Source organism: Bos indicus, chromosome 11 (genome assembly GCF_029378745.1).
Source record: "Bos indicus isolate NIAB-ARS_2022 breed Sahiwal x Tharparkar chromosome 11, NIAB-ARS_B.indTharparkar_mat_pri_1.0, whole genome shotgun sequence".
Lineage (NCBI taxonomy): Eukaryota > Metazoa > Chordata > Mammalia > Artiodactyla > Bovidae > Bos > Bos indicus.
Genome location: NC_091770.1, coordinates 55750686 through 55769152, shown reverse-complemented (window position 1 = coordinate 55769152; position 18467 = coordinate 55750686). Strand labels below are relative to the sequence as shown.

The following is an 18467-nucleotide window of genomic DNA, read 5'->3' as shown; positions in this document are numbered from 1 at the left end:
AATTTCAGAAGTAAAAGATATGAAAATTAAATTTTTGATTAAAAAATTAGAGTACCAACTTAACCCCCAAACAGCTGTCTGTCCATTGTTGTTTTGGGAAGAGTCCATTTATCTCAACTTGTACTGATGCCCATTTAGATGCTTTGATCTTGGGCATATTTTGCTAATCTTTTGAATGTTGGAAGAACCCAGCTTTGAGTTGCTTAAGTATTTTAAAAAATCCCTGAACCGTTAACCCTTTGGCCTTATAGCTCCCAGCACTGTCTTTTGGGGGGTAGAGGTGGTTCTGGTGATTGCTAGACCAAGAAATTAGTTGTGTGGAATGAGTAACTGAGATGGAGAGAAAGAAAAATCAGTGTTGGACAGTTTGGAGTCCTAGATGATTTAGACTCAGGACTTTGAGGTCATCAAAGAATAATACCAGAGGTTAAAGAAGAATGGGGCCAGATGATGAAGGCATTGGTGATATACATGGATTCAATCCTAGTGTTTTAGCAGATGATAGAGGGAGGAGAGTGGAGAAGGCAATGGCACCCCACTCCAGTACTGCCTGGAAAATCCCATGGACGGAAGAGCCTGGAAGGCTGCAGTCCACGGGGTCGCTGAGGGTCGGACACGACTGAGCGACGTCACTTTCACTTTTCACTTTCATGCATTGGAGAAGGAAATGGCAACTCACTCCAGTGTTCTTGCCTTGAGAATCCCAGGGACAGGGGAGCCTGGTGGGCTGCCGTCTATGGGGTCGCACAGAGTCGGACACGACTGAAGTTACTTAGCAGTAGAGGGAGGAGAGGAAGCTCACAAAGATTGTATGTGGGCATATTCATCATGTTTTATATATTTCTTTGTGTTTTAGGATGTTTTAACATCTTGGGCTCCCCTGGTGGCTCAGTGGTAAAGAATCTGCCTGCCAGTGCAAGAGATGCAGAAGATTTGGGTTCATTCCCTGAGTTGGAAAGATCCCCTCGAGGAGGAAATGGCAACCCACTCCAGTATTCTTGCCTGGAAAATTCCATGAACAGAGAAGCCTGGCAAGCTACAGTCCATGAATAAACACACATAGGGAACATCTTGGTGCCTTGCTGGTCCTGGAGAGACTCCCCTCGGGGCTGGCTAATTTTTAAAGACAGTCAATAACTTGCCTGGGAGCATACCTTTCATGGTAAACCAACCAATTCAAAGATCTTAGATGGAACTACCTCCTTTATCTAACTTCCACACAAGCCAATTATTTCTCCCGTCCTGAATCACCCCAGGACTAGGTATTAGACAACTTTGGATCATCCATATAGTTCAGAGCCCACTGAATTATTCAGTCTATCCAATTCTAAACTTATCTCAAACTTACGTATTCTGACTCACCCATTGTTTCCCTTGGAGCTATAATAAAGTCTCTCTCCCTTCATCCCTTTCTGCCTCCTGACTTACCCCTCAGCTTCCCCATGTGGCCTTGTGGTATAGAGCATGCCTCCTTCTCTTGAGAACTGAGTATAAAGCTCCTTTCATGGCATTGACTTCTCCATAGCTCAGCCAGCTGTGATCAAATCCCAGGTACATTTACAACTGGAAGACACTGTACATCTCTCAGTCATTCAGTCGTTTCTGACTCTTTGCAACCCCAGGGACTGCAGCACTCCAGGCTTCTCTGTCCTTCACCAACTCCTGGAGCTTCCTCAAACTCTTGTCCATTGAGTTGGTGATGCCATCCAACCATCTCATGTTCTGTCATCCCCTTCTCCTCCTGCCTTTAATCTTTCCCAGCATCAGGGTCTTTTCCAATGAGTCAGTTCTTTGCACCAAGTGGCCAAAAGATTGGAGTTTCAGCTTCAATATCAGTCTTTCCAGTGAATATTCAGGACTGATTTCCTTTTGGTTTGATCTCCTTGCAGTCCAAGGGACTCTCAAGAATCTTCTCCAACACCACAGTTCAAAAGCATCAACTCTTCAGCACTCAACTTTCTTTATAGTCCAACTCTCACATCCATACATGACCACTGGAAAAAAACATAACTTTGACTAGGTAGACTTTTGTCAGCAAAGTAATGTCTCTGCTTTGTAATATGCTGTCTAGGTTTGTCATAGCTTTACTTCCAAGGAGTAAGCGTCTTTTAAATTTCATGGCTGCACTCACCATCTGCAGTGATTTTGGAGCCCAAGGAAAATAAAGTCTGTCACTGTTTCCGTTGTTTCTCCATCTATTTGCCATGAAGTGATGGGACTGAATGCCATGATCGTATTTTTTTTGAATGTTGAGTTTTAAGCCAGCTTTTTCACTCTCCTCTTTCACTTTCATCAAGAGGCTCTTTAGTTCTTCTTCACTTTCTGCCATAAGGGTGGTGTCATCTGCATATCTGAGGTTATTGATATTTCTCCAGGCAATCTTGATTCCAGCTTATGCTTCATCCAGCCTGGCATTTCACATAATGATATTTCTGCATATAAGTTAAATAATCATGGTGACAATATCCAGCCTTGACGTACTCCTTTCCCAATTTGGAACCAGTCTATCGTTCCATGTCTGGTTCTAACTGTCTTGTCTTTAACCACAAAGAATTGGTCAGGAAAATTAAATAAAATAGCCTACATTGTAGCTTTTACACATAGAAACACATTAATGTTGAAAATTGATCTACCATGTAAAATAAACAACAAACAAGGCAGGTTGTTTAAAACAGTGTATATTCGTCCCAGTTTTAAAGAAAAACTTCCAGTATACATTGTGTGAGATAGACACAAATAGTCTGACATTAAATAACATCAAAAGGTTGAATGAAATTTGGGGAAATTTTTTTTAATCTATATTTTGTAATTCTTTTTCAATTATTATGAAACATTTTGTATGATTCAAGTGTTAGTTGCTCAGTCATGCCCAACTCTTTGCTACCCCATGGACTGCAGCCCATCAGGCTCCTCTGTCCATGGGATTTTCCAGGGGAGGACACTGGAGTAGTTTGCCATTTCCTTCTCCAGTGTATGATTTAAAGTCTGGTTTAAAGATGTTATCACTTAACCTAACTTTTGTGCCTTTGGGGCATTAAAACCTTGATTGTGACTGTGACAGAGGAGCCACTGATCCAGGTACATTTACCAAACAACACTATGTCAGTGAGCCTTCACTTTTTCCTACAGCAACATTTTTTTTTCCCTTTGGAAATGGTTGAGTTTGTCTCTAAGCTGAGAATTATGTACAATGCATTTTACTATACACATAAATGTAGCAAGGTACGAATATAGTATCTTTGGATAACAATTTCCACTTCTTTGTCACTGAAAACTGGCTAAAATCCTTCTATTCCTTAGCTGTGTTCTTTTCTTTAAAAAAATTTTTTTTTATTTTTTGGCTTTGTTGGGTCTCCACTGCTGCACACAGGCTTTTTCTAGTTGCGGCAAGTGGGAGCTCTTCTCCAGTTGCAGTGGTTGGACTTCTCGGTGTGGTGGCGTCTCTTGTTGTAGAATACAGGCTCTAGGGTGTGTGGGCTTCGGCAGTTGGGGCACACGGACTCAGTAGTTGTGGTGCGTGGGCTTAGTTGCCCCTCGGCATGTGGAATCTTCCCAGATCAAGGATTGAACACTGTGTCACCTACAAGTGGCTTCTTAACCACTGGACCACCAGGGAAGTCCTGTGTTCTTTTCTCCTATTTTGTGGGATCCTGTTTTTTGTGTTACATTTCAGGTTTTTTCTTTTTCTCCTGCTGCATTTTATGAGAATCCTGAGTTTCTCTGGTATATGTGTTCAGTGTTCCTTTTAAGCACAGTCGTTTTGAAGGTTTTCCTTTCCTTCTCTATGCTGTGCTTATGATGCTGCATTACCTGATGTGCTGACTCCTAATTTTGCTTTTATTTGTCTGTTCAATCAGTTCTGTCAATGTGAGCGTATTGTCTTTCATGTCTTATCTCTACCAGCTACATGCTTGTTAGATCAAATCGTCTATACCTGTGAGAGGTGTATATTCCTTTTACATTTTTTTGTGCAGGCAGAATCATTCATATTTGGGGTCCAAGCTGAAATGAGTTTCCCATTGCTCAGAGTCACAGAACCACTGCATGTCTTCCAGGCAGCAGTGCCTAAACATTTGCAGTCTAACCAGGGGACTGTTACATAGCAAAGCATTTTCATATATTCAGCACAACCCTTTTAGATAGGAGAGGAATTGGTGGCACTTCTTTCGTGAATATTGAGAAGACCTTTAGGTGGTTTTGTCCTGTAAATATATAAGAAACCCTAACTCTCAAAGCACGTGAAAGGAATTACTAAACTGGGATAACACTTGTGACCCGTGAAGTTCAGAGCACGTTAGTGCCTTTTTCTTATGGTCTTCCATATTTGATAAAACAGAAAAAATAAATTGGCTGAAATCTGAAAAGTTGAAGTGCTCTCCATTTATTTTCTAAATGTCCAAACTATCCTTCCAGTCTCACTGAAGCAGTCCCTTTGCTTGATTTTCCTAATCTTTAGTTTTTCAGTGTCTTGATTGAAATAGCAATTGTAGGTGAGTTAACATTTTTAGGATCTATGGTATATTCCACTGAAGATGGATTTGTTTTATATCCCTTGAATTGCTTCTATGAATTCAGTTCACAGCTTTGTAAACCCTTTTAATTTTCATGTTCAGCTGACTATGTAGTTAATGGTGTATATTTCTGAATTGTGAAGCAGTTGCAGTGGTTTAAAGTGCATATGCTTTTTTTCAAATTCAGATCTCTATCCTGAGGCTAATTTAGTTTCTTCCAATAAAATATTTCAAGGTCTTTTTATTAAAGCAGGAATTAAAATAATTATCACTATTTATAAAATACTGCTTAATATAAAAGGAACTCCAAAGAAATTATAATCACTCTGTAAAACTGAAAGTAGAAAGCACTTAAAAATTCATGAATGTAAAGTAAAATATGCTTCAGTAAAATTTCTGTGGAGAGCCAACTTATATCTTAGAAGAGAACTTGGGATGTTCTGTTTACATCTAAATGAGCCTCTAAAACAAAGGTTTTTAAAAAAATAAAATAAAACAGAAAACTTTAGTTTTATAAATATCTCCTAAAATAACTATACATATGTTTCCTCTAATCAAGCAGCAAAAACCTAATGAGGATCAATAGTGTGTTCCATACTGTATTTCTAATTTGCTATTTACTGGTGCTGATAAACTTACCACATTTGTAGTGGTAGGTTTCTTAATAGGATCACGGTTGGTATTTTGGGTGAGGGTAAAAAATTTCAATTATGTGGAATTCTGCATAACTGCCATGGGTAAAAGCTAAGATTCTTCCTTGGGCTGGAGAAAGATCAAGCCCTGTAGATACATAATACTTGAATGAATTGAAATTGTGTTTGAGAGAAAGAGCAGCAGGCTTTGAGAGGTTACTGGAGGAAGTTGTCTGTGAGATGTAGTATTTTCCATGTTGGTTACACATAATCTGTATTTGTACACATAATCAGTATTCAGTGCCTTTCGAGGCCATTTGTTTCCCTTTTTTCACCTGTTAGAGGGAGCATTCATGCATGCCTGTATTTTGGTCAGAGAAGAGAGGGGAACCTGGACCAAAAGTCTACCTATTGATTACAGGTAATCTCTCTGTAGTGTTGATGAGCTGATGTAAAGTCATACTTCCTGCTGTGAGGTCCATAATACCAGTGTATGGAAGGCAGCATTTAAATTTGGTTAACAAAGATTACTTGGTAGTCCTTAAGGAACGTCTTCAATAGGCCCCTAGATAATCAGATAATCGTACCTAGTTAGTATATCACCTGGTTTGTGTTATAGGAACTGAAAATAATTTTGGTTGAAAAGTATTCTCAATGAAATGTTATACTTGTTTATTTTAGTGTAAAAGGGAATACAGAAGACCATCTGGTTCTTTCAGGCTCATAAAGGCACTGTCCTGTAATTTCAGATAAAGCAAGTGATTTACCAAGAGAATCATTTGGGTGGCTGGAAAGTAAAGAGATAAGTAAAATCTGGTTTCCCACTTCATTTGCTGTGTTCCCTGCATAGCATCATGACATCCTGCAACAAAATGCCTTCATGAAAGACCTTATGCTTGTCAGTAGGGATGGTTCTAATTCAAGTTCCAGCTTTTTTTACTGGAAATACTTCCTGAATTTTGAGCTCTTTAAGTTGTCAGATTTGGGATTGAACACATGCCCTTAGATGCACTTATGTTTACTTCAGTAATTTTAAAGAGTGACACAGTAATATTTTGTGTATAGAGGCCTTGTTTTGCATCTCCATTACATCATATCCACCTCTTTTATGCCAGTCATTTACTTATGTGTTTGTTTAAAGAATTAAATGCTCAGCACTATCCTCAAGGATTCCAATGTTCTAGTAGTATGATAGCTACAAATGAATGAACAGTTAAAATAGGCTGTGAATTAGGGCACACTAGAGGCAAGCATGATATGCTCTAAGAGCAAGAGTGGGTGTGAGCAGGTCTAGAAATGCTACCTGAGTTGTTTTAACTTAACTAAAGAAAACAGGGAAAGAGCTTCCCTGTCGAAGGAATGACAGAACAAAGGTTGAGAGGTATCAGAGAATATGGAGTGTTTGAAGAACAACTAGCAACTCACTAAATCTGGAGTTCCTAAAGACTTAAGATACAAGCTGAATGAATGTTGAGTAATGAGTCAATACTGATGGACAGTCAGTACAATTGGAACTTTATCCCTCTGCAATGGAAGTCATCAAAGGCTTTTCAATAGAGAGTGACATGAAAGTGAAAGTAAAAGTTGCTCAGTCGTGTCTGGCTCTTTGTGACCCCATGGACTATACAGTCCATGGAATTCTCCAGGCCAGAATACTGGAGTGGGTAGCCTTTCCCTTCTCCAGGGGATCTTCTCAACCCAGGGATCAAACCCAGCTCTCCCACATTGCAGGTGGATTCTTTACCAGCTGAGCCACAAGGGAAGCCCAAGAATACTGGAGTGGGTAGCCTATCCCTTCTCCAGCAGATCTTCCTGAGCCAGGAATTGAACCAGGGTCTCTCTCCTGCATTGCAGGCAGATTCTTTACCAACTGAGCTATCGGGGAAAAAAAATAGAGGGTGACATGATGAAATTTGTATTTTGGGGAAAAAAATCACTTCAGAATAGAGGAAGAATCAGAGTGGGCTAAGGCTGTGGGCAACATGATCAGGCAAAAGAGGCTTTTCAATAATCTAAGGAAGAACGAATGAGAGCCTTGATAAAGGCAGTAGTGATGGAGAAAAAAAAGAAGGTATATTTTTGAAATATCAAAGGTAGAATGTTTTTGACCTGATGAGCGATTTCATGTAGGAGGTAACATCAAGGAAAGGAATTAAAAATGACTCCTACGTTTCTGACAGGGCTCGATGAATAGTGAGTGGTTCTCCTCATTGACGTATGACAGGAGTTGGATCAGTTTGGGGGGAAAGATGATGAGTTCACTTTTAAGCATGTTGATGTTGAAGTGATTGGAAAACTCATAATTATTACTGTAAGGGGCTAGAACTCAAGCAAGGGCCCAGAGCTAGAGAAATAGATTTGGGAGTTTTCAACATAATGTAAATGGCTGACATGAATGAGACCAACCAGAGACTATACACAGAGCAGGGAAAATGAAGAACATATGAAATTTTTGGAGAACAAATAGCAGTTCACTGAATCTGGAGTCTAAAGACTTAAGATGCAAGGTGGGTGAATGCTGAGTAATGAGTCAATACTGCTGGGCATTTAGTAAAATTGGAACTCTCGCTGCAGTGGAAGTCATCAGAGGCTTTGCAACAGAGTGACATGATATAATTTATACTTTGGAAAAAAAAACTCACTGCAGAATAGAGGAGGAATCAGAGGTAGCTAAGACTAAGGGCAACAAGTGGGTAGAGGAAGAAAGAAGAGAGTGGTGTCCTTGAAACCAAGGAAAGAGTAAAATGTTCATATTATCAATACTTCTGAACGGTCAAGTAAGATAAGAACTGAAATGGGACCACTGGATGTTTTGAGGTGATTTGTTGTTATTCAGTCACTAAGTTCTGTGCCACTCTTTGCAACCCCACGAACTGAAGCATGCCAGATACCCCTGTCCTCCACTGTCTCCTGGAGTTTGCTCAGATTCGGGTCAGTTGAGTTAGTGATGCTATCTAATGTGTGATGCCACCTATCTAGTGATGCCATCTCATCCTCTGCCACCCCCTTCTCCTTTTGCTTTCAATCTTTCCCAGTATCAGGGTCTTTTCTAATGAGTTGGTCCCTCATATCAGATAACCAAAATACTAAAGCTTCAGCCTGAGCATTGGTCTTTCCAATGAATATTAAGAGTTGATTTCCTTTAGGATTCACTGGTTTGATATCCTTGTAGTATAGAGATTCTCAAGAGTCTTCACCAGCACCACAATTCAAAAGCATCAATTCATTAGCTCTCAGCCTTCTTGCAGTCCATAGGGTCACAATGAGTCAGACACGACTCGGTGACTGAACAACAACAACAGCCTTCTTGATGGCCGAACTTTCTTATCTGTACATGACTACTGGAAAAAATCATAGCTTTGATCACATGGAAAATTGCCAGCAAAAGTGATGCCTCTGCTTTTTAATATGCTATCTAGAGTTGTCATAAACTTTCCTTCCAAAGAACATCTTTTAATTTCATGGTGCAGTCACCATCTGCAGTGATTTCAGACCCCAACATCTGTCACTGCTTCCACTTTTTCCCCTTGTATTTCCATGAAGTGATGGGACTGAATGCCATGATCTTCATTTTTTTGAGTGTTGAGTTTTAAGCCAGCATTTTCACTTCCTTTCACCCTCATCAAGAGGCTCTTTAGTTCCTCTTCACTTTCTGCCATTAGAGTGGTGACATCTGCATCCAAGAGGTTGTTGATATTTCTCCCAGCAATCTTGATTCCAGCTTGTGATTCATCCAGGCTGGCATTTCACATGATATAACTCTGCATATAAGTTAAATAAGCAGGGTGACAATATACAACCCTGTTGTACTCCTTTTGAATTTTGAACCAGTCAGTTGTTCCATGTCCAGTTCTAATCATTGCTTCTTCACCTGCATACATGTTTCTTGGGAGACAGATAAGGTGGTTTGGTACTCCCATATCTTTAAGAATTTTCCAGTTTCTTGTGATCCACACAGTCAAAGGCTTTAGCATAGTCAATGAAATAGATGTTTTTCTGTAACTCCTTTGCTTTCTCCTTGATCCAAAGAATGTTGGCAATTTGATCTCTGCTCTGCCTCTTCCAAATGCATCTTGTACATCTGGAAGTTCTAGGGTCACATACTGCTGAAGCCTAACTTGAAAGATTTTGAGCATAACCTTGCTAGTATGTGAAATGATTGTATGTGAGTGGTGGTTTGAAGATTCTTTTCATTGCCCTCCTTTGGGATTGCGATGAAAACTTACCTTTTCTAGTCCTATGGCCATTGCTGAGTTTTCCAAATTTGCTGACATATTGAGTACAGCACATTAACTGCATCACCTTTTAGGATTTGAAATAGCTCTAATGGAATTCTATCACCTCCACTAGCTTTTTTTGTAGTGATGCTTCCTAAGGCCCACTTGACTTCATACTCCAGGATGTCTGGCTCTAAGTGAGTGACCTCAGCACCATGTTTATCCAGACCTTTCTTGAATAGTTCTTCTGTATATTTGCCACCTCTTCTTAATCTCTTCTGCTTCTGCTAGATCCCTACCATCTGTCCTTTATTGTGCCCTTCCTTACATGAAATGTTTCCTTGATATCTCCAATTTTCTTGAAGAGTTCTCTGGTTTTACCCATCCTATTGTTTTCCTCTATTTCTTTGCACTGTTCATATAAGAAGGCCTTCTTTATCTCTCCTTGCTATTCGCTGGAACTCTGCATTCATATGGGTGTATCTTTCCGTTTCTCTATTGCCTTTCATGTCTCTTCTTTCCTCAGCTATTTGTAAAGGCTCTTCAGACAAGCACTTTGCCTTCTTGCATTTCTTTTTCTATTTAGGATTGTTTTGGTCACTGCCTCCTATACTGTGTTACCAAATTTCATCCATAGTGCTTCGGGTACTCTGTCTACCAGATCTAATTCCTTGAATCTTATTTGTCACCTCCACTGTATAGTCATAAGGGATTTGATTTAGGTAAAATGAATGGCTTAGTGGTTTTCCCTACTTCTTCACTTTAAGCCTAAATTTTGCAATAATAAGCTCATAATTTGAGCCATTTAGGTCTTGTTTTTGTGGACTGTATAGAGCTTCTCCATCTTCAGCTGCAAATAATAAAAGCAGTCTGATTTCAGTATTGCCCATCTGCTGATGTCCATGTGGAGAGTTGTCTTGGGTTTTTGGAAATTGGTGATTTTACTATGACAAGCATGTTCTCTTGACAAAACTATGTTAGCATTTGCTCTACTCCATTTTGTACTCCAAGACCAAGATCAGATCAATGAGATCAGTCACTCAGTCGTGTCTGACTCTTTGTGACCCCATGAATCTCAGCACGCCAGGCCTCCCTGTCCATCACCAACTCCCGGAGTTCACTCAGACTCACGTCCATCGAGTCAGTGATGCCATCCAGCCATCTCATCCTCTGTCGTCCCCTTCTCCTCTTGCCCCCAATCCCTCCCAGCATCAGAGTCTTTTCCAATGAGTCAACTCTTCGCATGAGGTGGCCAAAATACTGGAGTTTCAGCTTTAGCATCATTCCTTCCAAAGAAATCCCAGGGCTGATCTCCTTCAGAATGGACTGATTGGATCTCCTTGCTGGTTGGTCTGGGAATACCAGACCACCTGATCTGCCTCTTGAGAAATTTGTATGTAGGTCAGGGACTCTCAAGAGTCTTCTCCAACACCACAGTTCAAAAGCATCAATTCTTCGGCGCTCAGCCTTCTTCACAGTCCAACTCTCACATCCATGCATGGCCACAGGAAAAACCATAACCTTGACTAGATGAACCTTTGTTGGCAAAGTAATATCTCTGTTTTTGAATATGCTATCTAGGTTGGTCATAACTTTCCTTCCAAGGAGTAAACATCTTTTAATTTCATGGCTGCAGTCACCATCTGCAGTGATTTTAGAGCCCAGAAAAATGAAGTCTGACACTGTTTCCACTGTTTCCCCATCTATTTCCCATGAAGTGATGGGACTGGATGCCATGATCTTCGTTTTCTGAATGTTGAGCTTTAAGCCAACTTTTTCACTCTCCACTTTCACTTTCATCAAGAGGCTTTTTAGTTCCTCTTCACTTTCTGCCATAAGGGTGGTGTCATCTGCATATCTGAGGTGATTGATATTTCTCCCAGCAATCTTGATTCCAGCTTGTGTTTCTTCCCGTCCAGCGTTTCTCATGATGTACTCTGCATATAAGTTAAATAAACAGGGTAATAATATACAGCCTTGATGTACTCCTTTTCCTATTTGGAACCAGTCTGTTGTTCCATGTCCAGTTCTAACTGTTGCTTCCTGACCTGCGTACAAATTTCTCAAGAGGCAGATCAGGTGGTCTGGTATTCCCATCTCTTTCAGAATTTTCCACAGTTTATTGTGATCCACACAGTCAAAGGCTTTGGCATAGTAAATAAAGCAGAAATAGATGTTTTTCTGGAACTCTCTTGCTTTTTCCATGATCCAGAGGATGTTGGCAATTCGATCTCTGTTCCTCTGCCTTTTCTAAAACCAGCTTGAACGTCAGGAAGTTCACGGTTCACATATTGCTGAAGCCTGGCTTGGAGAATTTTGAACATTACTTTACTAGCATGTGAGATGAGTGCAATTGTGCAGTAGTTTGAGCATTCTTTGGCATTGCCTTTCTTTGGGATTGGAATGAAAACTGACCTTTTCCAGTCCTGTGGCCACTGCTGAGTTTTCCAAATTTGCTGGCATATTGAGTGCAGCACTTTCACAGCATCATCTTTCGGGATTTGGAATAGCTCAACTGGAATCTGTCACCTCCACTAGCTTTGTTGCACTCCAAGACCAAACTTGCCTGTTATTTTGGGTACCTCTTGACTTCCTACCTTTGCATTCCAATCCCCTATGGTGTAAAGGTCAACTTTTTTGGTGTTAGTTCTAGAAGTTGTTGTAGCTCTTCATAGAACCGGTCAACTTCAACTTCTTCAGCATGCAGTTTGGGAATAGACTTAGATTGCTGTGATGTTGAATGGTTTGCCTTGAAAATGGAATGAGATCATTTGTCATTTATGAGGTTGAACCGGAGTAATGCATTTTGGACTCTCTTGTTGACTATGAGGGATACCCCATTTCCTCCTAGGAATTCTTGCCCACCGTAGTAGATTTAGTGGTCATCTTAATGAAATTCACCCATTCTGTCCATGTTACTCAGATTCCTAAGATGTTGGTGTTCACTCTTACCATCTCCTGCTTGACCGCATACAATTTACCTTGATTCATGAGCCTAACATTCCAGGTTCCTATGCAATATTTTTCTTTACAGCATCAGACTTTACTTTTATCACCAGACACACCCACAATTGAGTGTCATTTCCACTTTTGTCAGCCCCTTCATTCTTTCTGGAACTATTAGTAATTGCCCTCCACTCTTCCCTAATAGCATACCTTCCAACACCTTCAGACACCTTCTGACCTGGGGGCTTATCTTCCAGTGTTATATCTTTTTGTGTTTGCATTCTATTGATGGGGTTCTTGTGGCAAAAATACTGGAGTGGGTTGCCATTCCCTTCTCCAGTGGACCACATTTTATCAGAACTCTTCACTATGACCAGTCCATTTTGGGTGGCCCTGTGTGGTATGGTTCATAGCTTCACTGAGTTATGCAAGCCCCTTCACCATAACAAGGCTGTGACCCATGAAGGGGTTTGAGGTGATAGATTTATATTTATTTAGAAAAGGTATATGTGACCATTATGTAATTTGAAAATATATAATGAGATATATATGCATATATTGATAAAAAATGTGTATATTTAGTGGAAATATACATAATTATGTATAACTTAGGAATTACCATACGTATCATCAGCCAGCATAACTATTGCTAAAATTATGATGTATATCTTTTTAGATTTTTTCTATATTTAAATACATTCTCTACCTAGATATATCTAGATATATGTCTATATATAACAAAATGAGTACCCATTATAAAAATAGGAGACACTGCATGAATTTGGTTGTCATTCTTGTCCAGAGTCCATGATAATCTTTTCTACATCTGTCCTAATTTTAATGTATAAGCTCGAGGGGGGCATGGTGTCTGTTGAATTAAGCAACTGGGAGATCATTTGTAACTTTGTATGGCTAATTTCAGTGGAATGGTGAGGGTAGGAGTCAGGTTGTGTGGGCTGGGGAATGGGTGGGCAGTGAGGAAACGGAACAAACATTACAGACAGCTCTCTCAAGAAACCAGGTTGTGAAGGGAAAGGGAAGTAGAAGATGTCAAGAAAGGAGTAGGATGGAGAGGGATTTTTTTTTTTTCTTTTATAGTTTCAATTTTTACTTGGACAAGACTTCTCACTGACTGGACTTCTCTGGCGGCTCAGACAGTAAAGCATCTGCCCACAATGCAGGAGACCCCGGGTTCAGTCCTTGGGTTGGGAAGATCCTCTGGAGAAGGAAATGGTAACCCACTTTAGTACTCTTGCCTGGAAAATCCTATGGTCGGAGGAGTGTGGTAGGCCACAGTTCATGGGGTCACAAAGAGTTGGATATGACTGACTAGAAGGACCCAACTAAGAGGGATGAATTAAAGATAAAAAAGTAGAGATTGTGACTGATAGAGTTGAGGCCTTAGGAGTCAGGGAAGGAAGGAATAGGAAAGAGAGACCAAACCCTATCTTCCAAAAAGGCAACTGGGAGGAAGGTGAGGGTGGGAAAATATTTTGATAAGTTTGCCAGTGGTCATCTGGCATGATTCTTGTCACCAGAATGAAGATGGTTGTTACCCATGTGTGATGAGATATTTGAGGAAGTCTTTCCAAACTTGCATGAGACAGGAAACCGCAATATTGGATAAGATGATCTGTACGCTTACATCCTGAGAAGGATCCCAAGAGATGTATGTTAGAAAAGTCTAGTCTTCTCTGAACAAATGGAAGCTTGGGAATGATCCCCAAATGGTTTAGTTACCTCAAATAACCTATTAAGTATTTATTATCCACATGTTTCTGTGTGTACTTTGTTAGCTTGTCTGGCCCCTGTGAAGTATAGTATTTAACCTAGGGAAGCTGCATTATATGGTGCGGGAAACAAATTTAAAATAAATCTTGATTGAGTTTCATTAACTTTGGAAAAAATAATATACTTGTGCTTTAGTTCTCTTCTCTTGTAAAACTGGGATATCATCATGTTGATCTTAAGGCAAATAGAAGATAGCACAGCCAATAATATATGTGTTACCACACATTAGTGTCCTTGTATGTTACTTTCTCATATCTTGTCCCTCTCAGGGTTCAGGGTCTCCCTTTCACTGCTACATAGCAGGACTTCCTGACAGAAACATGAAACTGTTAATAATGATAATAAACTTTGGCCAGTGACCAGGAATGTTCGGTGAAGTCTTGCTGCTGCTGCTGCTAAGTCGCTTCAGTCGTGTCCGACTCTGTGCGACCCCATAGATGGAAGCCCACCAGGCTCCCCCGTCCCTGGGATTCTCCAGGCAAGAACACTGGAGTGGGTTGCCATTTCCTTCTCCAGTGCGTGGAAGTGAAAGTGAAAGGGAAGTCGCTCAGTTGTGTCCGACTCTTAGCGACCCCATGGACTGCAGTGTACCAGACTCCGCTGTCCATGGGATTTTCCAAGCAAGAGTACTGGAGTGGGGTGCCATTGCCTTCTCCCGGTGAAGTCTTAGTTGCTGTGAAATGTAAATATGATGAACTAAATGGAAAGAAATACTACCATTAAGTGTGCAAACTTAACAGAGCCCATCTGTATGTCCTAAATGCCACTGCACCTTTTAGTTTTGTCTTTACAAAAGCATAGCCCCTGAGGTACTTTTTGTTTCATAAGACAAAATTAAATGCCTCAGATGACCAGGAGGAAATCTGGATTAGTTTCTCTTTTCACATATGACTTTTTCTAACAACAAGCTTGATAAGGTGATTTATCAGCAGGAGGATATGCTGAGTACCACTGATACCAAAATATCAATCCTCAGAACAAAAGACTTGTAAGCAAATATAATTGCTATAATGTGTTACGACCTCTCACACCTAGTAATTCAGTTGAACGAGGCAGGGATAACGCAATGCAGGTGAATTATCTTCCATTTACTAAACTGCCACCAGACGAACAGCAGTGCCTGGTGGTTACGCCAGGTGAATAAGCCACTTTAAAATGGGAAACTGAAAGAAGCAGCGGTGTTAGGCTTAAATCATTTCTGAATCCCTGCAACTTAATTCCTTGTTAACAGCGCATCAGTGGATTTAACTTTGCCTTTTAAAATAAAATATTAACACGTTTGAGCTTGCTTTAAAAATCAAATGCTTGAGTATTAGTTAAGTATTCTTCCTGGTATGAGCTTCCTGGTGGCTCATACATTGCCTGCAATGTGGGAAACCCAGGTTTGATCCCTGGTTCAGGAAGATCCTTTGGAGAAGGGAATAATGGCTACTCACTCCAGTATTCTTGCCTGGAGAATTCCATGGACAGAGGAGCCTGACAGGCTACACAGTCCATGGGGTTGCAGAGAGTCGTATACGACTGAGCAACTAACACACACACACAAGTATTCTTACAATCACTGAACAATTTAAAATGGCTCTTATCTAAATATCTGCATTAATTTCTTTACATCATATCTTAATATTCTGATTACTTTATCTTTTTCACTCTATGTCCCAAGGTTACTTGAATGTTTTTTCATACTCTTGCTCACTTTTTGGAGAGCATTTTTCTGGCAAAAGTTCAAAAGGGTGTTGAATTTTTCCTGTTTTTCAGTTGCACAAACTGTCCTATATTGCTTGACCAATGCATCTAAAATTTGAAGGTGCTCTTGGTTACCTATTGCCCGATATAAGTCCCCTGGTGAAATGGAAGGACACTGGCCCTACAGGTGTCCATTCTCGTCCAAGCTCATGCTCTGAACACTCCTTGCTCCATGAATTGTTCTTGCTTTTAAAATATGATGAATTAGAGCCAGTTTCATCTTAACAATCAGCATGAAGTATGATACACAGTGGGTGGTTAGTACATTTACCCTGATTAAGTGAATGGTTGGATAAATGGATAAAGGAAGGGAGAATTGGAGCATATGCGATTTGCCTTTTCTGCTAGAATATGGAAGGCATTCTGAGCAAGGAAAATCACTTTGGGTTCTGTTTTTCAGATAAGTGATATCTGAACTATTGTGTTCTGAGTAGAAAATCTCCCTTTTTGCAAAAAAGCACTAGTATTGTATTTTAACTAGAATCATTTTGTGTGTGAGTGTGTGTATTTGATTATGAGATTTGAACTTGGCATTTTTACTAAATGTTCAGTACCATCCTAATCATTATTAAGGGAGCAAATTCCCTGTCCCTGAGTGTATTTGAGAGGACAAATTTATATAAAGCAAGGAGAGAACAACACATGACACTTTGTATTCAGATTAAATATTATGCACTAGCTATTCTGATTAGATGGAATACTGATGGAATTCAGAGAAAGGAAAAGACACTGGGCCTTGGGGAAAAAAGGCAATTTGGGTCAATGAGGAGAAGAAATATTTCCTAAGGGCTGTTGTGGGCCGACTTGCGGAGCTTGTACAATCCTTCACAAAAAACTTGCCACATGGATCTCAGCAATCAAATACCAAGGCCTCACTGCTTTGCTGAAGGAAGCCCTGAGGTTAGTTTTTCCTGAACAAAAATGATACCTAGATTTAAAACATAATAAATAAAAACTAGTGATCCAGTTATATGGCAGAAACCAACATAACATTTTAAAGCAATCATCCTCCAATTAAAAATGAATATATTGAGTAAAAATATGTACATAAAAACCATAGGTATATATTTAAATTAAACATAAATATAAATATAACATAGTTTTTTTTTTTTTTTTTAAATGTGTGTGTGTGTCTGTTGCTCAGTCATACCCAACTGTTTGTGACCCCATGGACTGTAGCCTGCTAGTCTTCTCCATCCATGGGGATTCTCCAGACAAGAATACTGGAGTAAGTAGCCATTCCATTCTCCAGGGGTTCTTCCCAATCCAGGGAATTAACCCAGGTCTCCTGCATTGCAGGTGGATTCTCTACCATCTCAGCCACCAGGCAAGCCCAAATATAACATAAATGGCTTATAAATAAAATATAAATTTATGTTCCCTAAGCCATACCAAGATATCACTTATTTTAGGTCTCTAAGAAGTACTGGCCTATATCTAAAAATATGTACAAAAGATATTTCAAAAATGATTACTCTCTAGGAAATGCACTCCACTATTGAAAAGATAAAAAGTTGATACTTGGAAAAAAATTAGATAAGTATTTGGGCCATATTTTATATATTTGTATTTAATCATACATTTATGAAGGGTCTAATACGCTATTATACAGATTTGTGCCTTAATGAGTTTATAATCTAGTTATAAGTCTAAGTTTATAACCTTATTTAAAACTAATGTCAATTTCTTAGCAATGAGCCCGTTACAAAAAAAAAAAAAAAAAAGTATGATCATTTGCTGCTGACTGTAAATCCAGTAGCAATTTAGGGTTTATTACAATGAAGATGTCGGTGTCTGGATTTTGGAGGGTGAGAAGGAGCACAGTATGGTGGGAACTTTGGGAAATGGCATAAACCCTGTGTTATAATGTATTCCAGACCTGTTTTCAGCAGTAGGCTCTCGTTAAAGAAATAAGATCCAGTAGCCCATGGTCAAAAAGTAGAGTGACAGCTGTGTTACAAAGACTTGGGAATTGTTGGAGAAGAGAGTTAAGCAGTTACTTTGTTCTACAAAAGGAATGTTTCAGAAAATTAGTTTGGACTGCATTATACATCAAAATGAAAGATAAAGGGAGCAGTTTATGGTTATTTTGCTGTAATCTGAATATGAAATGTTGAGATTCTTATGAAGATTTACGTTATGTAATCATTGCGTATGGATTTCTAATTTACAGGAGGTTAGAAGGACAGAGAATAAGTTAATTGCCAATTAAATAATGTGTTCCTATTAAATAATTTAATGTTACTTTTGGACTATAAAGATAATTTCTCAAAATATGTTATCTGAAATAGTAACAGTTATTATTTTCAGTTTTTGGAATCTACTGCCTAAATCAGAATTGAAATGCTGCTGAAGAATAATAGGTAGAATAATAGTAGAGCAGTGTTAGTTAACCTTTGGTCAGATATATTTTGTTTAGAAAAACCGAGTCCTTGTTAGGACTTAGGAAACCTAACAGCATTTACAATGAGCACTGCCTACCTGGATATCACATATGTTCACATCCAAATGGAAAGCAAGTCATACTTTAGGAGTAGATTGAGTCTGTTTATGCTCCCAAAAGAATTTAAATGACGAGACTATGAATGTAGTGAAAAGCACAGAAATGAATTTGACAGATACTA

At 39.4% G+C, this 18467-nt stretch overlaps 1 protein-coding gene and 1 non-coding gene across 5 annotated transcripts in view; one reads left to right on the top strand and one right to left on the bottom strand.

Moving 5' to 3' along the window:
• The window catches only part of CTNNA2 (catenin alpha 2), a 1365089-nt gene that overhangs the window by 149033 nt on the left and 1197589 nt on the right, over nt 1-18467 (top strand). The gene's annotated exons all lie outside the window — the stretch shown is intronic.
• Nucleotides 13064-13169, bottom strand: LOC139185980 (U6 spliceosomal RNA). The gene has a single exon (XR_011569560.1). It is a non-coding gene; the product is annotated as a U6 spliceosomal RNA (small nuclear RNA).